This window comes from Pholis gunnellus (assembly GCF_910591455.1).
Source record: "Pholis gunnellus genome assembly, chromosome: 5".
NCBI lineage: Eukaryota > Metazoa > Chordata > Actinopteri > Perciformes > Pholidae > Pholis > Pholis gunnellus.
In genome coordinates this window covers 21,535,738-21,555,556 of record NC_136531.1, presented here as the reverse complement: position 1 = coordinate 21,555,556, position 19,819 = coordinate 21,535,738, and the positions used below count along the sequence as shown (strand labels likewise).

At 44.4% G+C, this 19,819-nt stretch overlaps 1 protein-coding gene across 1 annotated transcript in view; it reads right to left on the bottom strand.

Annotated features, from left to right (window-relative positions):
• Positions 1-19,819, bottom strand: part of ntn1a (netrin 1a) — a 53,584-nt gene that overhangs the window by 24,867 nt on the left and 8,898 nt on the right. The gene's annotated exons all lie outside the window — the stretch shown is intronic.

Below are 19,819 nucleotides of genomic sequence, written 5' to 3'. Positions count from 1 at the left end.
TTTCAGCCAAGCGATCAGCTCACACACCTTGACAGTGAACAAAAGCTACTGCGACCATTCACACACACATACACACCATCACACACACATACACACACACACACACACCTACACACACACACACACACACACACACACACCGGGTGCACTTTAGAACACTTTGCTTCCTACGATTCAACATTTTATCTGTTGTATTTGAATAAGTTGTATTGCATGAGAATCAACTGTAAATTTAAGAAAGAAAAAATGGTTGAAAAAATAGGTATTTTGCTTATTAACAAATTAAATATATTATTTTTCCTAATATCACAATTTCTATTGAAACTTTACTTTTTATTGGACACCTTCGGATGTTTGGTCTGTTTTCAATCAAGTTAACTGCTCCAGGCTGGATTAGCAAGTCCCCCCCCCCCCCCCGTCAGCAGTAAAAATAAGTGTGAACCGATACCTTTTAAAACAAGAGTAATTGAATTAGATGGATAAAGCTAAGCTTACCCAGACAACACCTTCTGTAATGTGCACCACCGCTATCTGAAATTGGTGAACGGCGCGTTGGAGACTCGCAGCTGTCTCCGACTGCAGAATTCGACAGGAAACTGATTTGTTTATCGGGTGCTGCGGTTCCCCTGCACGTCCTAGGAAAACACGTGGCCCCCTGAGCCGCGTCTTGAGTGTGTTTTGGGGAAAGTTGGCCAATTAGTGTCTTCGAGTCGGCTCCCAGCATCCATCAGCTGACCTCGGTCTCGTAGCGGCAACAGAACGCGGCCTTCCCCTCGGCTAATTAGAGAGGAAAAATTCACGCAACGGAGCTGGAGGGTTGAGGTTAAGCCCGTCGTTCTTACGATAAGCCCGGTAATTGAGTGACGTCGGTCACAGCCCCGGTTTGTTGTCAAGAGACACTTGAGCAACTGATCTCTGCCACTTTTGCTCTAAATCCACATGCTTCTGGTCCACATGCTTCTGGCTGCTCAATTGAAGAAACTCAAGAAGCTCGTTGCATTTGTTTTTGTACCATGTGAGATGGTATCCACGCTGAGACATTCTCGTCAAATAGAAATAACCCTTCATTTTCTGAGGTCTGGTGAGGTCGCAGGCTCTGACCAAGGCCGGGACAGAAAACCCCAAAAGCCAACACCACCGCCTGCGAGCAAAGGGGGAGCGGCAGGAGCTCTGCTATTCTGCTTTTAAACAAACACCAAGGGGAGTCTACACATGAACAGTTCACTTTTAATCCTATGGGCGCCCCCAAAAGTAATCTGATTAACTTCTAAAACCCCCTCGAGAGAAAATGGAAAAAAAAGAGAAGAGAGAAAGTTTAGTGTATATTCACTAAGGCTTATATTTGCTATAAGTGTTTTCATAAACTGTGCCCCAAAAAAGCTGGAACAGCTTGATACCCCCTAAACTGTATGGTGCATTAAATTAAATCAAGGCAGGCTGTAAAGCGTCCCTCTTTCCCCCTCTCACACACACACACACACACATTCTGTAGTACCAAGCTGGATTCACAGAGCTCTTGTGGGCAGAAAGGTTCCTGAAATAAATCCAACTGAAATGTTTTTAAAGCAGCAGAGTTGTGAAGGACATTTTCTTGCGGGACGCTCTCATTTCTTCCTGTAGGTGTCAAGTAATAACGGGCACCGGTGGGAGATCCTTTACTCAAAGAAAAGTACCAAAACCACACTTTAATTAAAAAAAAGTATTGCATTAAAATTAAAGGAATATAAAAAAAATACTGCATCACGAGAAAAGGAATATATGAAATACTCTTATCACAGGTAAAGGTATAAAAACACTCCATTGCAAGTAAAGGTAACTAACTCCATGACAGGTGAAAGTATAACAAATACTCCATTACGAGTAAAAGATATCTAAAAAATACTTCACGGCAAGTAAAGTTCTATATATAAAAAATACTCTATTACAAGTCATCTTAAATTGAGTGAATGTTTCTGGTTTCATGCTTGACATAATATATGACTGTTTTGGGGGTAAATGAGCTGAGATATGCTGTAAACAGACGGCAGCTAGAGAAATGTTACGATGAGTAGAAAACGTCGACCCCAGTGCCTCTACTCACACTGATGTCGGACCACACCAATGACGAAGAAGATGGAATTTTACTGTGAAGAAATAATCGCTGATAACGACTGTTTCTCCCAAAACAACTGACGAATTTAAGCTTTTTTTTTAAAGCCTCCATAATAACTGTTGAACCAAAAAACACAGTGATGTGAGATTACAAACATATTTATGTTCACTCGGTAACCACGGCATATTTAGCTCTCTATTTCATATCAACCAATAAATCTGTTTCATGGCAACTGTTTATTTAGCCTCTTATTAATTAGAACAATACAGCCTTTTTATCTCGCGTCTGTTGATGCAGACACTGGCATGATAAAGGGAGGAATTTCCAAAATAAAAGAGAGCTAATTGAGGACATTTGAGGGACTGAGATGACGGGTGGAGTGCTCACATCAGTGTTTTGTGTTTGACGTTCTCTTTAGAAGCAATTATGGCTCTATATAAATGTCATTTTTTTTACCAGCTCGAGTAATCTTTATATACAAGCAACTCATTGGTCTTTCATTAGTTGTTGCCACAATATGTGTAATTGCCGTACGAATTGCTATGAATTATCCAAATACAGACTCTTTTATTTATTTATTTGATTCGATACGCAATGAGCTCCTCTTTCAAAAATGCTGCTAAGACGCCTGTTTTCAGCCCACAATACTTCTATTTAATCTGAAGAAAAACTAGGGCTCCTTGCAATGTGGGAATAATAAAAAACAAAATGTAAAAACATGCTGCAATGCAAAGCTTTTTTCCAATTTTCCACCGATTTCGCAAGATCCGTGAGCTTTTGAAATAAGTATAAACAGAAAAACAAACTATCAAAAACAAAATCACTACTTTTTGTTATGGCAATATGAGCAAGTATGAAATCCACCAAACAGGATGCTAAAAGGTCAAAAAAAACTTTCACAATCCATGAACGGTTGGCCAACAATTCTCATTTTCATCCCCACATTTCTGCTGAAAACACCATGTTGCGAATTGCACGGAGCACAGGGAGAGAGTTTCTGAAAAACTCAGAGAGCAAACAAAGAAAAAAAAGAGTGGGAGAGCGAGATTATGCTGGTGTTGTGGAGGATGTATGAAGTGTGTGTGTGTGTGTAAAGGTCAAACGGCGCTCAGTTTGTATCGGGAAGCACCCTGGGAATGCTGTGAAACTATGGGGCGATGGAGCGAGGGTGAGTGGGAAGAGGAGAAGGTAGAGGAGGATGAAGCGCCCGCTGCAGAGATTATATCAGGCTAATTTAATTCCTTTATTGCAGCCAATTAGCCGCAGCGCTTTGGCCCCCTGTGAGCCCTCCAGCCCTCTTCACTCTTCACGCTCTCTAATGACCCCAGCTAAACTCTGGATCTCAGCCGCTCCCAAAGAAGGCCATGTTTCACAGCCGCTCTGTTTTTTTTTTTTTTTTTTAATAAGCAGTTTGCCACAGACGCTGTACCAAGGATGAGAGAGAGAGAGAGAGAGAGAGAGAGAGAGAGAGAGAGAGATAAGTGAGAAAAAAAGAAAAGATGAGGTGGACAGAGGGAGGGAGAGGGATCGGCCTGCTGCTCGTTAAATCCCAGGCCGGACTGGAGGAGACTCTGCTAATTGAGATCAAGTCACACAGAATATTCATATCAGTCCTGCAGGGTTATCAAAGGCAGATTAAACATGCGGTGAGGACTGATTTCCAGTGGACAGATTCCATTTGACGTCAAGCAGCCTTTATGCGCTCGTCTGACCTTTTTTTTTTTCCGCGCATCAAGTCGAGCTGTTTATCTTCTTTACTTCATAATTTAACACTCGGATGTTTTCTCATATTTGGTCAAATTATGCAACTCCCAGTGCAGGCAGGAGTCTGCGGTTGCATGTGCTGTCAGCGGGTGATAAAATGTGTGTGATTTATTAAAGAGCTGTGAGAACCGCCTCGCCTCAGTGCGAGCAGGGATCCCTCATGAAGCTATTAGCAGTGGAGCGAAGGTTAATGTTAAGCAACGGATTTACAGTAGACGGCAGAGTAAACACCAGCAGAGCGCGGCACAAATCCACATCTATACAGCGAGGGCATGCAGCTTTTATTCAAAGCTTGAGAACAATCATACGCATTGAGAACGCAACACATGAATGCGGAAGTACAGAAAAACAAATATTTGCAACAATTAGACTGAATAATACCAGCATTAATACATTTCTTTGTGACTGCGTACTTTTTTTTAATTGTGTACTGCTACTACTTTTTTCCTTTTATTAGTCTGCACTCATTACTGTGATTTCCTGTATTAAGAATCACTTCAACAAAGGCACTCTTATAACAGCTGTCTTCATAAACACCCCTGCGCTGTCAAAAGAATTTCCTGTCACTGCAACACGCAAGAGGATGTGTGTTTAGAAAGTCTTGCAGTCCTGACGCAGGACACTCAGTCCATGTATGGACATTTGTAAAGGGCCTCATTTTTCTGTCTATTCTGGCCTTGAATACACATGAAACTGGGGGTTTTCAATCCACAAACTGAACAGGCTTGAATATGTACTGTCTCATATTTTGGTGTGAATGGTGGGAAAATAGCTTTAACAAATAACTTGCATAGAAATACATGGGATACTTTGTTTTTAACTCTAAACTTGCTGGTATTTTGACGTTGTTTATGCCCCGAATAAAAAAAATCCCTGAAAAGAGTATTTCCCTACTGTCCAACCAGCCTGCAAACTTCTACAAACACATTGAAATCACTAAAGTGCTTGTAAAGCCGTTGACACGTTAACACCGTGTCAGATGTACATTACCCTCACGTGCACAACGGCCTTTACAATTGTGCAGTAGCCTCCAGCAGCAGGCCGGCCTGCCCCACACTGAGCTAAATGGCCCGTATATTCACTCCGGCTTCATGTGGGGGCTAATAAGGCCTTTCCCTTTTTCAAGAGTCTAACTAGCCACACAGAGGCACCGACAACAAAGAGAGGCCTAATGGCCTCCAATTTCCCGCATTAGTGCCCATTTAATGGCTGACCTGCCCTCTCGTTAGGCGGCGCAGCATGGGAGCACTTCTCAGCCTTGGTTGCGGTGCGTGCGCACACACACACACACACACACACACACAGACAGTCCTTGAAGCCCTCCACAGCCACTGTGCCTCGGGGCCCTGCAACACTTCCACCCCACGCTGAGACGGCATAATAGGCCAGTTTGTAAAAAAGGGCTGTGATCAACGGTGCATCCATTTGCTGAGTAATCAAGGGTCTTTGTGTGTGTGTGAGCGTGCGCGTGTGTGTGTGTGTGTAAAAGCGTGTGCACCTGCGTGAGAGAGAGAAGGAGAGAGAGAGGGGGGGGGGGGGATTCTCTCTGCCCATCTGTCTTTATTTGCGCGCCCGTCGCTCTCAGAGTGCGTGTCTCCGTGTGAGTGTTTGCGTGAGTAATTCCAAGATAAAGTGGCGCTGCCTGGAAAAAAGATCTCCCCCCCCGATTCATGTCTATGGGAAAACAACCAACTGACATACAGTGCGGGAATAAAGGGGGCCCGGCCGGGGCCGCTGACGAGAGTGCGTTGTCTGTATGTCAGCTATGCCATAAAAATGCCATGGGTGGAGGATGACGTTGGCAGGTCCCATTCAGGGCTACAGCACTGAAAGGCCCTTTAGGGGTGACAAAAAAAGATTCCTCAGGCCTGTCAGGTCCCCCGTAGATCCCCCGCCGAACAATACCCACTAAGAGCAGCTGTCTTAATAGCGTGAGGGACTGACAGCTTTTAGGGGCGATGCGATGCTCGGAGCCGCATCCGCGCGCAGACCTCTTCCCCCCGAACAACGCTCCGCTGTGTGACAACATAATGCAGTCCAACGGGGAGAGTTTGCCAGACGCTGAACGCATCCTGTACATTTCCATCACACGCAAGTCTTTAAGGAACCTGAGCTGCCAGTGTTGGCGGGGGCCGCGATGTTCAGGTGGCACGATAGCAAAGGTTCTTCCCGAGCGTGATGACGATTGGAACGAACTGGATTTAGCAGGAAGGAGCAAAAAATTCTCCCTCTCGCTCGGAAAGTTTCGGTTCGGGCCTATCGAGTGGGAACGGCGTGTAAACGTATTGTGTTTGACTGATGGCGCAGTGTTTTCTTTGAAAAGCGAAGGCGGATTACTGGAACAAGTGGCGGCCGTTTCTTTCCGCCATCAGCGTCTGATCTGATAATCACAGTGTGAACGTTTTCTGAGGCTCCTCCTCCTCCTCCTCCTCAACTATTAGCCGCGAATCAATTGCGCGACGGTTCGCAAACCGCAGCGCAGCTTCCCCGTCATCGGCCTGGCTGTCAAAGCCAAGTACAATAAGGTCTGTGCACTCCATTGTTTTACATCCAGCCATTACCCATAACACCCGTCTCCTCCGCCTAGAGCCTCGCATGTCCACAAAAAACGCCGCTCTGTCACGGAGAGAGAACGCGCATCGGAAACGTGCGAGACAGATCGCTAAATCTCCCCTAAACAAGAGCTCTCCCCACTGATCATGTCAGACATCACCTCCAGTCTATTTACTCAGCCAGTTTGGTTTCTATGGGACCGGCGGAGCCGCAGTGTTTTGGGTTCACATAACTCCTGGCAGGCCGTCTCGTGCGCCGCCGGCCCCCGAGGCGGACGGGGATGGGCCGTTGCTGTCAGTGCAAGACAATGAGACGGAGTTTACACAGGGCTAACTCACGCTCCTCCATAACCATGATTCATACTAATCCCACAGACTCTGCAATTAAGGCAATCACTCTGCTCCGACGATGTTAACTAAAGATTTTAAACCCCGTCGCATTATAGCCGAACGCAGTCGGCCAGCACTGATTGGCGGCCGTGAGCTGAGAAAACAAACAGTGTTTGAAGATCGGATGATTGCAAGATTAGATGAGTTAATTTGGCCCTTAGGGCAGGAAAATAAAGGCGGAGAGCGTTTCCTCCTTCGTGAAGACGCTGGGTGTCTCCATCAACCTTCATAATGGCTCATCTTCTTCTTTAATTTCTTGCTTCTTTTTTTGCTCTCTTTCTTCAAACACATTTTCTACCAACACAATGTGAAGAAGAAGCCTGTGGGAATAGGCGCTCCCTTTACCTCGCTTTGGAAAGTTTTCCCATTTTGCACTGACTCAGCCTTGAGCATAAGCAGATGAGTCTTTGGATTAGGGATGAGATCGGAATGCTCGCTTGGATTTCTTTCTTCTGGGTACACATTTATGGTTTACTTTCCCTCATAAAACGCACTTTGCACATAAGTCGATCTGGACAGATCCTGTTTGTTAAGTATCTCAAATACGGTGGAATTTATTGATGTGGGGAATTTTCTGAAAATGTCTCCCTTTGAACTTTCAGTTCATTCTTGACCCGTAGGAAACAGCAGTTGAGAAAAATCGCACTAAATGGTCCACTAGGCGGCTGTTCCGGAGCTTTCGGTCAAACCACATGATCCTCCCTGGGCAGATGTAGCTACCCATGTTTAAATATCAGGCTCAGCTGAGCACTTTAAGGACTTTTCATCTATGTTGGCTTAAAACTTAAAACAATATTGATTATATTAATTCAAACCAAAAAATCTTAAAGTTCTCAGAAAAAAAACATGATCTCCAAAGGAAGATCGTGTGACGAGTCTGTCAATGTCTAACAGCTACCGAGTGGACCCTGTGGACTTCACTTTTTGTATCCGAAAAAAGGTAATTACGCCCCCATTCTTAAATACTACACCATTGTAATGGATCATTTTATTGTTGGCTCATTAGCAACCACAGCACCGTCACTGGGCAGGTGGGAAACCTTTGACCTTCACACACACACACACACACACACACACACACACACCCTACATTCCTTTGTCAAGTCCCCATTACTAAGTTACCATTCCTCCGAAATGGGCCGTGACCCTGCTCCTCCTCCTCCTCTTGGAGAAAACCTTCTCCTGCTGCAGATGTCATTAGTGACTCCGGACCGTTGAGACAAATTTCCCTGTAAAATGTATAAGCCACGAAAGCGGCTTCAGTTCAAACAAGAGAGGACAGAAGAGGAGAGTTGGATCACCTGAAACACAAGTTCATCTAGTGACAAAGAGGAATGGAGGAGTGGCGAGATGGAACGGAAAAGAAATAAATCTCATTTAGACAGAATAAAAAAAAGATGACAAAAAAGACACCGCTCTTCCTCCTGCCCTCCATCCCTCTGTAGTTGTTTTTTTTCCCCCCTCCTGGTGAAACTCACTCTGAATACAATTCCACTACTTAGCTGCCTGACCGTTTTGTTGCACTTTCACAACCTGCCAATCGCCACTAACACTGTCAGGGGGAGCGGCAGGTTTGGCTCGAGACCAAGTCGCAAATGAAAATCATCTTATTAACGGCCCTGACTGATTACTGCGAGCAGCGGAGCTCGCTGTGGAAACGGCTGTTTTTAGTGTCAGCGCCGCGGTGGTGGTTTCACACGTTCTTTATGCCGTCTATTGAAAACATCCCCGGGGGCTTTTTAACACACAAGAGTCGGAGGCAAACTGTCCTGTGCAGGAAAGGTGGATAGTAAATGTCCTTAATGAAAAGGGATTATAAAACACCACCACATTGTGTGCTACAGGAGCAGTGCATGATTATCCCGCTAGAATGTAAACACACGGCGAGGCCCGGGTTGTCAAAAGTGTGCAATCAGAGAGACATTTGAACTGAACCCGGGGTCACTAATCGCCTCAGTGCGTATCGCACTTCTTTGTTGCATCTGGCCTAAAGGGCAGACTTTATTCAGACAGCAGCATGCGTGGGAATGATGAGGGAAGTGTACTTAAAGAGGTGTGTGTGTGTGTGTGTGTGTGTACTGTACATTTTTGACTGCTTGCCACCAAGTCAAGCACAGTCTCCCATCTAGAGGAGGGAGTGAGCGGGAAGCTGCTGAAATCCATACATCTAAAACCCCACGGCGCAGTCCCTTCACGTTTATTGTCCTCTTTTCATTTCCCCCTCCTCGTTATATTCTCTTCAGCTCTCATGCATTTCTTTTGTTTTTTTAAATGCAAACTTCTAAATTTTAACTTGAATTCCTCAACGTGCTGCACTTAAAAAATGTTTTATTTAAAACCCTTCAGTGTGTAGCTTTGTTTTTTTTGGGGGGGGGGGGGGGCACAGTGTTTTACGCCAACCACGTTTTAAGATCTAGATGCTCGTATACGAATGTGGTCGCAAGTGCCAGCAGCAGGCATTGCATCATTGTCACTTAACATGCCTCTTTTTTTTGTCTTGGGAGAGGCAGAGTGGAGCTGCACAAGTAGAGATTAGCTTGTGAAGAAACAGGTTCTTTTTTTTCCAGGATGTGGCAGAACCGATGAACAAGGTGACCGGCGCACACGAGTCTGTGATGGACAGGGGGCAGCTCCTCAGTTACCTCCATGCTGCAGGATCTGAACTTGTGACTTGATCATAGGGCAGCAACTAACAATCATTTTCACTGTTGATTCATCTGTCGATTATTTTCTCGATTGTTCAACAGTTGTAAAATGTCAGACAATGGTGATAAATATCGATTAGAATTTCCCAAAGCCCCAGATGACGTCCTCAAATGTCTGACTTTGTCCACAACTCAACTATAGTTTACTGTGGTGTAGGAGTAAAGAACACCAAAAATAATCACATTTAAGAAGCTGGAATCAGATCATTTCAACTTCATTTATTAGCTAACAACTAATTAACTCAATACCCTTTTGATCTACCTACATTTATTTGCAAAAACCATAAACATTTTGACCGAATATCAACCACGATTTATTTGATATCCAATAATAAAAGCTGAATTAGGACGATAGCATGACACAGCAGTACAGTGCATGCAATAAATACATACAAGGTGTTTCTTAAAGTCAATGAAGAATTTAATTTCAAGGATGCTACGTCGTCAAATTCCGCCAGAGACTGTTCTACCGAATTCTAGCCTTCGTTCAAAGGATCGAGAAGGATTCACGTGTGTATCCTCCACGCTCCTAAAACACCCACAATCCTAAGCGCACGATGCATTTCCTATTCCCCCAATTCATAAACTTTCAGTTATTTCACCTCAGCATGTCCGATTCTCTACAAAATTGCAAATCCAGTTGCTGAATCCTCACTCATATTAGATCTCCATGGCCTAATTCAAAAGTTTGTTCCGACTTTCGTCGCGCAGGAAGCAACGGCAGAGAGAGACAGTTGGGTAGATAAGAGCATATTTTCACACCCAACGTGGTGAATTAAGGGTTTAATTCGACCAAAACAGATTTGGTGATTGTTGAAACAGTCCAATGAGCTCACAGGAACGGTTGTGATGAGTGTTATTTTGTTTCTGTTTCTGTTGAATGAAGTGTTTTGTCAATGGAGTCTGGTGGCTTTGGGGAGACCATATTGATTCTATGTTTATAAATTATAATAATTTTGTTAATCCCTGTTGATTTGAATTATTTAAAATAGGTCTACATGATTGGAATCTGTGTATATTATTTTGAGGAATGACAAATATTCCTAATAGCAATTGTAATGTTGTGAGTTTTTCTCAATCAAGTTAAATATTCTGCACAGCGACACACTTGGGACTGTTCCAGTGTCTGCTCTCTGAATGCTCGGAAGGAGTCTTGCTCGGCCTTTGTAGGACCCGACTTAGAAGGACCCGGCGTACCAAAGAAGCATTCTTGACATTGAGAAACACCCACAGTAAAGTCTGTATTTAATATATTGTGAAATAAAGTAAAAGCGGCTTCCTTTAGAGAATACGATTCTGCCAATGAAATATAAGAAAGGATAATAATACGTTTTGGTGGGGTTCATTATTAGCACAAAAAAACAGGAGCGTGCTGCCGTCCTGCAGCAGCTACAGCAGAACGGGTTTTCTGTACGTTGAGGCGGTGTGGCAGCTGGTTTGGACCACGCAGATTGTTTCTGACACTGATGGAGAGGAGATGTTTTTACTGTACCGGCTCCAGAACCACATTTTACTGCACTCCTCTGCTGTGGCATAGTGCCTATACGGCTCAGTACCAATTAGGCCCTCGAGCACACAAGCACACACACACACACACACACAAACACACACACATTTGCATACTTCCACTGCTCTAATTGCAATCTTGGAACAGTAGCCCTTCAAGGTTGTTTTTTATTTTTTTCTACGAGAAACTGTTTTCGGGCCAAAAAATCGCAGCACTTCATATCTTCTGTAACCAAGTGTGACACTTGTGACTCAGGCAGGAAGGATACAGTTGGGGAAGGGGAGGAGGAGGAAAAGAGACCCCTCTGATCCAGAAACCCAAAACCTCGTCGTAATTTAGTCATCGGTAGAAGGCAATTAGTGAGGGAAGGACTGGTCTTTGCCAGAGTAAGCAAACGGCTGACACACGCTGACGGTAAACTCTGCACTGAAAGCGCAGCTTTGCCGCGCCAATAACATGACAACAGACAATGAGCGCTTTAAAAAAAAAAGATAATAGCAAGTGCAAGTTTTAAAATGCAAAAGGAGGTTTTTATCTTGGTGGAAAGCAAAGCAAACAGGAGGTTAACGTAGTTTTTCCGAATAGAAAGACAGCGACGCTCGTCGAGGATTTATTGACGCCCCCACTCTTATTCGCAGGAGGTGGAACTCTCTATTTGTCTCATGTCTCATTTCAAATGAGGATTTATTCGGACAAGGCCGGGCCAAAAGTTCAAAACCTTTTGCAGCAGCAGCCACACATATTTTTCCTGAGTGTTAAATGACACCGATTGGTCCAGATTATGTTTCACTTAATGAAGAACGTATATTACCCAACTAGTATGGAAGTGTTGCGTGGCAATTGTGATTAAAACTTGTATTTGTTGGTAGATTAGACAAACTGTATTACAAAGACCGCATTTGATACCAAAGTTAGACAACCCCGTCGCTAAGAAAGAAAAGCAAAAATGATTGCTTTTTTAAAATAAAATCTGCACATTACAACAACTAAGATTTTGCTTACGGCAAATAAATTATGGTTACGGAATATTTAGGGTTCTAGCTAAAACACGTGGTTGAGGTTAGGGGCAGATTACGTCATTAACACTATAAAGGGCACACTATTTCCTCCATGGGACTAATTATGAGGTGCAGAATCGCAGGGATATCCGGCTGTAGGGGGAGGAGGGTTTCAAAGAGCTAGACAGATTATCAGTTTAAGGCTACTGAGGAAAAAGAGGCTACTTCCTGTGTCAGCTCACAGATGCGGCTCACGGGTTTCCATCCAAATGCTGCCACTATTGTGAGCCCCACTGGCCGAAGGACTCCTGTGTTTTCCAGGGAAACGTTAAGTGGTTGTGTGTAATTTATGTCAAGAATAATATTATCACCCCCAGTGCGTTATTGATTCTGTAGATATTCCCTAATATTTGCTCTGGCAAAGGAGATTGACTCTACAGGATGATTGCGCTGCTCAGCGGACCAGCGAAATTGGCTATAATTATCAAATAGGCCACTTAAACTTAATCTAATGACAATGACTTCAGAAAATAGTTTGACCTTATAGTGAAAAGTCTTGTTTTAGCATCTAGCAGCTGAATTAAGAGAGAAACCCCAAACAGAGGGCTCTTCCTACGTATACGACATTTGATATGGATCAACTTGATCGTGTTTTCTGAAAACACTTGTTTCAAATGTCTATTTTCCCATCTGTGAAAATATCCCCCTGTCAACACATTCACAACTTGCCCATTGTACTGTAATCTACACTAAAATATGAAATCCACTGCGTTGGCAAGAGAGGTGTCGTTTCCGATGAGGTCACCGGCCGAGGCAGCAACCCAAACACTAACCGCTGTTATTCTTCTCTGTAAATCCCGCTCTTCGGTTTCTTTTTTTTCTCTCTCTATCTTTGTGATCGGCCTCGTTCTTTATATTTTCATTGACCTCGTGTGTTATTGGGACTCAGAGTTCATTTCCCAACTGGTTTTTAAAAGCTGTTTTTCAGACGGTTGGTCCGGATATTTTAAACCATCACTAACTGCTACTACTGTCTACTGTCTACTGGCCTTTACCCTTACAAAAAACATATATACAGTATTCTGCATTTGACTTGTTCCCAAGGGGTTGTTTCCGCCGCAGTTTCACTTATTTAAATATTACCATCTTGATTGATAAATAGCACGACAGGCAAAAGAAAAAGTGGGTCTTTTTGATTTGGGGGTGAGCTGTCCCTTTAAAAACAAGGGATTCTTTAAGAGGGTGTAAACAGAGGCAAAAAGACCCATTTTTTCTTTTGCCTGTTGTGCTATTTATCAATCAAGATGGTTTTGGAGATGCCTGTCTTCTCCCCAATATAATGGGACTCTATTGCACTCGGCTCATGCTGCTCAAAAAAATACATTTGAAGGGAAGGCTAGGGAACAGCAGTATTAGTCTTACTTTTGGCACTTCTAAAAAAATAAGTGAAACTGCGGCAGAAACAACCCCTTGGGAACAAGTCAAATGCAGAATACTCGTTAGTATATGTACGTTTTTGAAGGGCATTGAAAAGGCAAGAGGCGACCCTGTCTCCTAGAAATGGCATTTGGTTTATGGTTATGTTCCGGCACCCACAGCGGTAGGTTAAAGTGAGGGAAAGATTGTGGTCTCGGTTTGTGATTTGAAGCACAGCACAGGACATGTGATTCATTAACGTTTAACTGGAACCACAATCTTACCCTGACCTAAACCAAAGTGCTTTTGATGCCTAAACCCAACCGCCAGCAAAACTGCGTGAAAGGTCCCACACTTTGTCCGACCACCATCCACCCCGACCCCATCTCAACGACCAGTGTGCGGTACACACAGTGAGTGCAGCGCTTCCTATGCCAGGGAATAATTATCCAGGCAGAAAATATGTTTGTACTCAATTGGAAAACAAAGTATATAAATGCAATTTCTAGGAGACAGAGTTGCGAGACTGAAGGCCAAATGAGCAGGACGAATGAACGGCCCTGCGATAGTCTGGCGACCTGTCCAGGGTGTACCCGGCCTTTGCCCAATGTCAGCTGGGACCGGCTCCAACCCCCCTTTATTCGCAGTGTGAAAGCTCTCTTCTCCCACCAGCTATCTCTCACGCTCTCCACCTCAACTTTCATCTCCAGCCAAGGGCCTGTCCTGGCCGAGCGGGAGAAAATATGAGGAATAAAAATCCAACCAAAACAAGGGCGGTGAGCTCGAAGACAAAAAAGATGGCTGAAATGCATTCTCCAGGTTCTTTTTATAATCATCAGATGGACATCTGGATTTCCAAAGAGACCTGGAACATAATCATTTCAATATCTACAAGTGTCTCTGGCGGCTGGAGAGCAGGAGATAGACAGCGGGAACTGAGGCCGAGGCCAAGTTTCTTTTTCTTCACCCCGTGTCAAACAAGTCCAGGTCTTCGCTTCAAAGAAAACACAGAGGGGCCCCATTTGGAAATGAATTTTTTCGCCACAAACTATCATCTCATAACACAAATATTACCATTAATGACTCAATTTCCTTATAATTTCCTTATCGACCCCCCTCCTAATTAGGCCCGTTTGTTTGCTTTGTCATCCTCCAGTGATAGGGGGCCTTTTTGTTATTACAAGCAGAGAGGGGACCCGTGTGGGAACCTGCTGGAGGAGGGGGGGGGGGACCCCCATGCTGCCGAGAAGCCCCCTGCAACACACATTACCACTGGAGAGGCAGCCCTCATCCTGCAACACCAAATAGCACTTAAGGTAGCACGCTGAGTCAAGAGCCTCTCTCTGTCTTTATCTCACTCCCCCTATCTTTGGCCTCACCCTCCCTCACTTTCTCACCACGCATCCCTCCGTCGCCCCTGTACTCTTTCCTCTTTCTTCTCTCTCTCTCTAATGGGCCCTCTAGAGCTAAATCAGCTGAGGCCAGCGCTTCTCTCTGCTCTCTGCTGGACACCGAGCCTAATTAATTGGCCGCATTGTCCCAGAGGGAGGGGAGCGAGCAAGGGGGGGAAAAGGGGGTTAATAGGGGAGGAAAAAAAAATGTTGGGCAAAGGAGGAGAGGGGCACGGCTTTATTCTATCAGACTTATTTTTTCTTCTTCTGAAGGACAGAAAGGGAGAACATGTGTGCTCTTGTGTCTGAGGTGACTGTGATGGGAAGGGAAACTGAGGGAAAGTGTGGACTGGCAGCCCCCCCCCACCACCACCACCACCACCATGAGTCTTATCTGCGAGAGCTAATGAGTGATGGATTAACCCGGGATCACCCCTGGCAAATTGAGATGACCCCTGCAAACTTACCCCGAGTGCCCCCTCCCAGAAGTCTGCATTCCACTTCACACAACCAAACAAATACGCACACACACTCACCGGCTCTTGGTGTTATTTTTTCTCAGGGAAATGTCATCCTCTTTAGATTTAGGGATCTGCGTTTTTTGACGTAAACACAGGTTTCTTGTAGACTTTAACCATTGGCATCAATTATTAGGCATCTGGAATCATGGAGGCATGATCCCATACTACGAAATCCAATTTTCCAACAAGGAGCTATGAACTTGTATATATATAGAAGTCAGACACACCAATCATCAGAGGCTCTCCTCAAGTTAATTGTGAATATGTCTACTTCGTGCCGACCTCAGCTGACTAAGATCTCTTTGTGCAACTGAGTCAACCTGCAGCCTGAAAAATGCAGCTAAATAAAACGGAAGTTTAAAAAAAAAAGCTCCCTGTAGCACTGTTGGTTATACAGACAGTCATCATAGCCCCCCCCCCCCCCCCCCCCACACACACACACACACTCGCACAACTGTGACTCGAATGCATCCATGACGACTGGGCTGCTACAAATCTCTGGCTGCCACACACACCCACACACACACAAAGCCTGCGCCGTGACTTATATGGGAAAGACAAAGACGCGGGTGATAAATCACAGTCAGCTATTCAACCACACACACACACACACACACACACACACACACACACACACACACACACACACACACACACACACACAGAAGGCATTCCAGTGCAAGATTTCTTTTTTTCTGGCAGCGTGTGAGCACTTTTGACGCGAAATGGAATTGTTTGACTCCGCTCGATCCGTCACAGGAGCTTTCTCCGACTCTGTGTGTATAATAGACGCGTAAAAACAGGTAAAAGAGCAGATTAACCCGTACAAGTTCAGGTCGCTTAAAAACCAAGAGCATGAAAGAACAACTTTGCATCTAAACTCAACAGTTTAAACATTTACGACATAATTAACCAGCGCAGAGGAGGCAGCTGATTGCAGTTTACTCAGATGATGACAGCAGTGTGCTACAGAAACATGGCGGGGGGGGGGCTCTGATCTACACAACAGGCTGCTGTATCGTGCAGACATTAGTCATCTGTAGCTGTGCGTGTTGAGGACGCCGGCTTCGGGCTCCATGTGCTCTATACGCTCGTGCTAGGTGGTCCTGTCGGCGAGCAGCGCTACTGCTGCCAGAGAGGCTTTATTTTTTATTTTTTATTTTTTTTTGCCAGCTGCTTTTACCTTGAATCGAACGCCGGGCCTGCTGCAAATACAAAGCAAGAGTCTGTTTTGTATTTGCTGTTGTTGATGCTGTTACGGCTCCATCAGCTACAGAGAGATGTCGGAGGAGTCGTAACAAGCTGCGCCAAGGCTTTTTATTTCCGAAGCGTGAACAGGCTTGGATAAGCATAACGTAACCGGCTTCAGTGCTTGTTCAGATGTGTTGATTCTACCTGAAAGCGAGAGAAGGAATGCCGCATGAGAGGATTTTAATTCAATCTCATTAATATTGTACTTGCTAATCACCGTGAGGCACAGCGCGAGAGAACGACTCTCTCTCTCTCTCTCTCTCTCTCTCTCTCTCTCTCTCTCTCTCTCTCTCTCTCTCTCTCTCTCTCTCTCTCTCTCGGCCGTTGCCTCCAGCCCAGCATTATATATTTGCTTTGGCTGCGAACACTCTCCCTCCTCTCGGTAACTGTGCAGTAACCTGCTGCCACACAGAGGTGCTGAGGTCATCAGCCCTGATCCTCTACAGCACCGCTGGCCCCGGCCTCGGGATCAGGTCTCACACACACACACACACACACTCACTGCTTTTTAACTCAAAAAGTTGGCAATCCCTACGCATACATCATACACATGCATAAAACCTCTCTCTCTCTCTCTCTCTCTCTCTCTCTCTCTCTCTCTCTCTCTCTCTCTCTCTCTCTCTCTCTCTCTCTCTCTCAGACACTCACTCACAATATTTTCTTTATTGGTTTACTGGTCCCGTAATGGCCCCCTTTTAACAAGTGAGACTGCTCTGGTCTATCTATGGTGGCGGCAATGAATGAGGATAGTGCTGCAAGTGAGTTTCCGACCTGATGACTGAATGAAGCTGGCTTGTGCAGAAACTAGCAATGTTAAAGTCAAGATGAAATGAAAAAAAGCCCTTTTAAATCCCATCCCCCGTCATATTGTGCACCTATTTAACAATATATGCCCCCCCCCCCAAAAAGAAAATCCAATCATCTTTTTTTCTTGTAAAACAAAATATGACGTGGGCTTGCGAAAACTAGAACCAACTTCCAATAATTCTTCTTCTTCTTGTAACTGTACACAGCTCAGATATTCTGTTTGACTGGAGAACACGTCACAGAGGCTAAAGAAGCTCTAACTTCCATTACACCGGGACTTTAGAGAGGAACTTCTACTGCATATGTGGCAAAGGTTTTGTAAAGACTTAAATGGCCCCCGAGGTAGCTACGCAAAGTCTGGTAAATTGCCTCAAGTGATGTCACTTGAGTCAGCGTCCGGTTGAGTCTGAAGACTAAAAAAAAAATGTTGTCGGTGTGGAGTTGGAAAGAAGTGAGCTCACCAGACCTCTGTAGGTGCTGCCCGAGGCTACATTAGCCACTGCTAGCATAACAAATCCAAATCTGCGACTTTAAACTGTCAAAAAGCATTGTGGGTAATGTAGACTTTGACACATTGATGGTAACAATGAGTGAAGCTCTGCATGTCGTCTATATAAAGATTGCGTCCAGCTGTTGTGTCAAAAACGGAATAAAATGTTTAAGATCACATATCCCAGACGGGGAGCTGAATATGTTCCACTGCTCATCTTCAGTACAATGGGACAGAGTGGGTCCTGTCTGATTGGATATCCAAGAGACTGGCAGGCTGTGATTCATGGAGCTGATGAGTGAGGCACTGGAGTGTCTTGTGTCTAATGTGTGAACACATGCTGATGTTGTTTGGTGTGGCTTTTAATTACCCCTAATCATCTGGTACCCGCTCGACCCGAACCTTTCCATTACACACAAACACCTCTGTCTCTCTCCCCCCCCCACACACACACACACACACACTCATCCCGCGGGTTAATGCCAAAACCCACAGCACACAGAGATCCTCCCTCGGCTAAGACAAGCTTTCACTATGCCATCAAGTCACCAATTAATTCATTAACAGATGTCTCCCCAGGCGCTGAACATCCTGGACACAATTACTGTTTTCGTAAACTCCCACTGGCAGAGAACGCAGATTAAGACACACACACACACACACACACACGCCTACTTCAATCCGTCTCTCTCTCTACAGCCGAAAGAGATCTACTGACTGCATAATGTCGAGGCCTCCTGGCGGCTGAAGAAAGCCACGTGGAAACGCTCACACTTGCGTGCGCACGCACAAATATAAACAGGTAACCGGCAGACGGCAGAGACAGGTATCAACAGAGGCTGAGAGCAGCATCGTGTGTCTGTCTGTCGCTGGAGGGATTAAACACGAAGAGCGACCTGTTGAGTAGTGTGTGTGTGTATATAAGTGTGTGTGTGTGTGAGGAATGTTGTGTACCGAAATTGTGACTGCCTTAATATCTCGATACTAATACAGAAACAATATGAAAAATACCTAAAATATCAGGAAATGTTATGTAATAATAGATGACATTACATGAAATTTAAAATTATCTTTTTTTTTTGTTAAAATAAAAAAATGCTAAGATGTATTAGTTAAAAAATGTACATTGGTATTCAATAATCTCATGTCTCCTATGGGATTTCTTTGATGGTCAACTTTATATTTGCAACAACATATCATTTTCATCAGCATTTAATGGGATTTAAAGGATTTGGGTTTTTTCGTACTGCAGCACGGAAGACAGCGAGAGGCTTCTCAAAGTAAAACAAAAACACAAAATTATGATAAATTGAGATGAAGTTCTGTGAGAAGTTGATGAGGGAAAAGCTGCTGAAACCAGGGAGTCACCACAGTGACTGCAGAAAGCACTGTGTTGCTCGGACAGATTCAGAAAATGTTTTGGTCAGTAATTAGAGCTGCATTGATATATATATATATATACAAATATTCTTTTTAAGATAGTTCTGCTGATACAGATACCAAGCTCTTTTAACAAAAACCTTTATTTGTTGACTGCATCCTTCCGGTTAGCGCTAGCTAAATCCCGGGAACTGCAGTTTACTTTTTGACTGCTGCGAAGTTAAAACCGTCCCAATGCAATCCTCTAGCAGAGCACCGCACACCAAACACTGCCCCGCTGCCGCACATCCACGCAGCTCATAGGAAATAGCCTACTGCTCTTATAAACTAATACAATTGAGTATCGTACCGTTTTTAACAACAGGGTATGCCGATACCTTTCTGGTATCGGCATACCGTGCAACACGATTGTTGGAGTCGCACGTATCCCTCGTGTCTTTCAAACACCTTTTCTCCAACAGCCAGCAGCACTTTTGCAGATGTTTGGGAGCCATCCTAGTCATGTTGGAACACTGTTTTGCTGGTGAATTTGTAATGCATTTAACTTTTTGCACC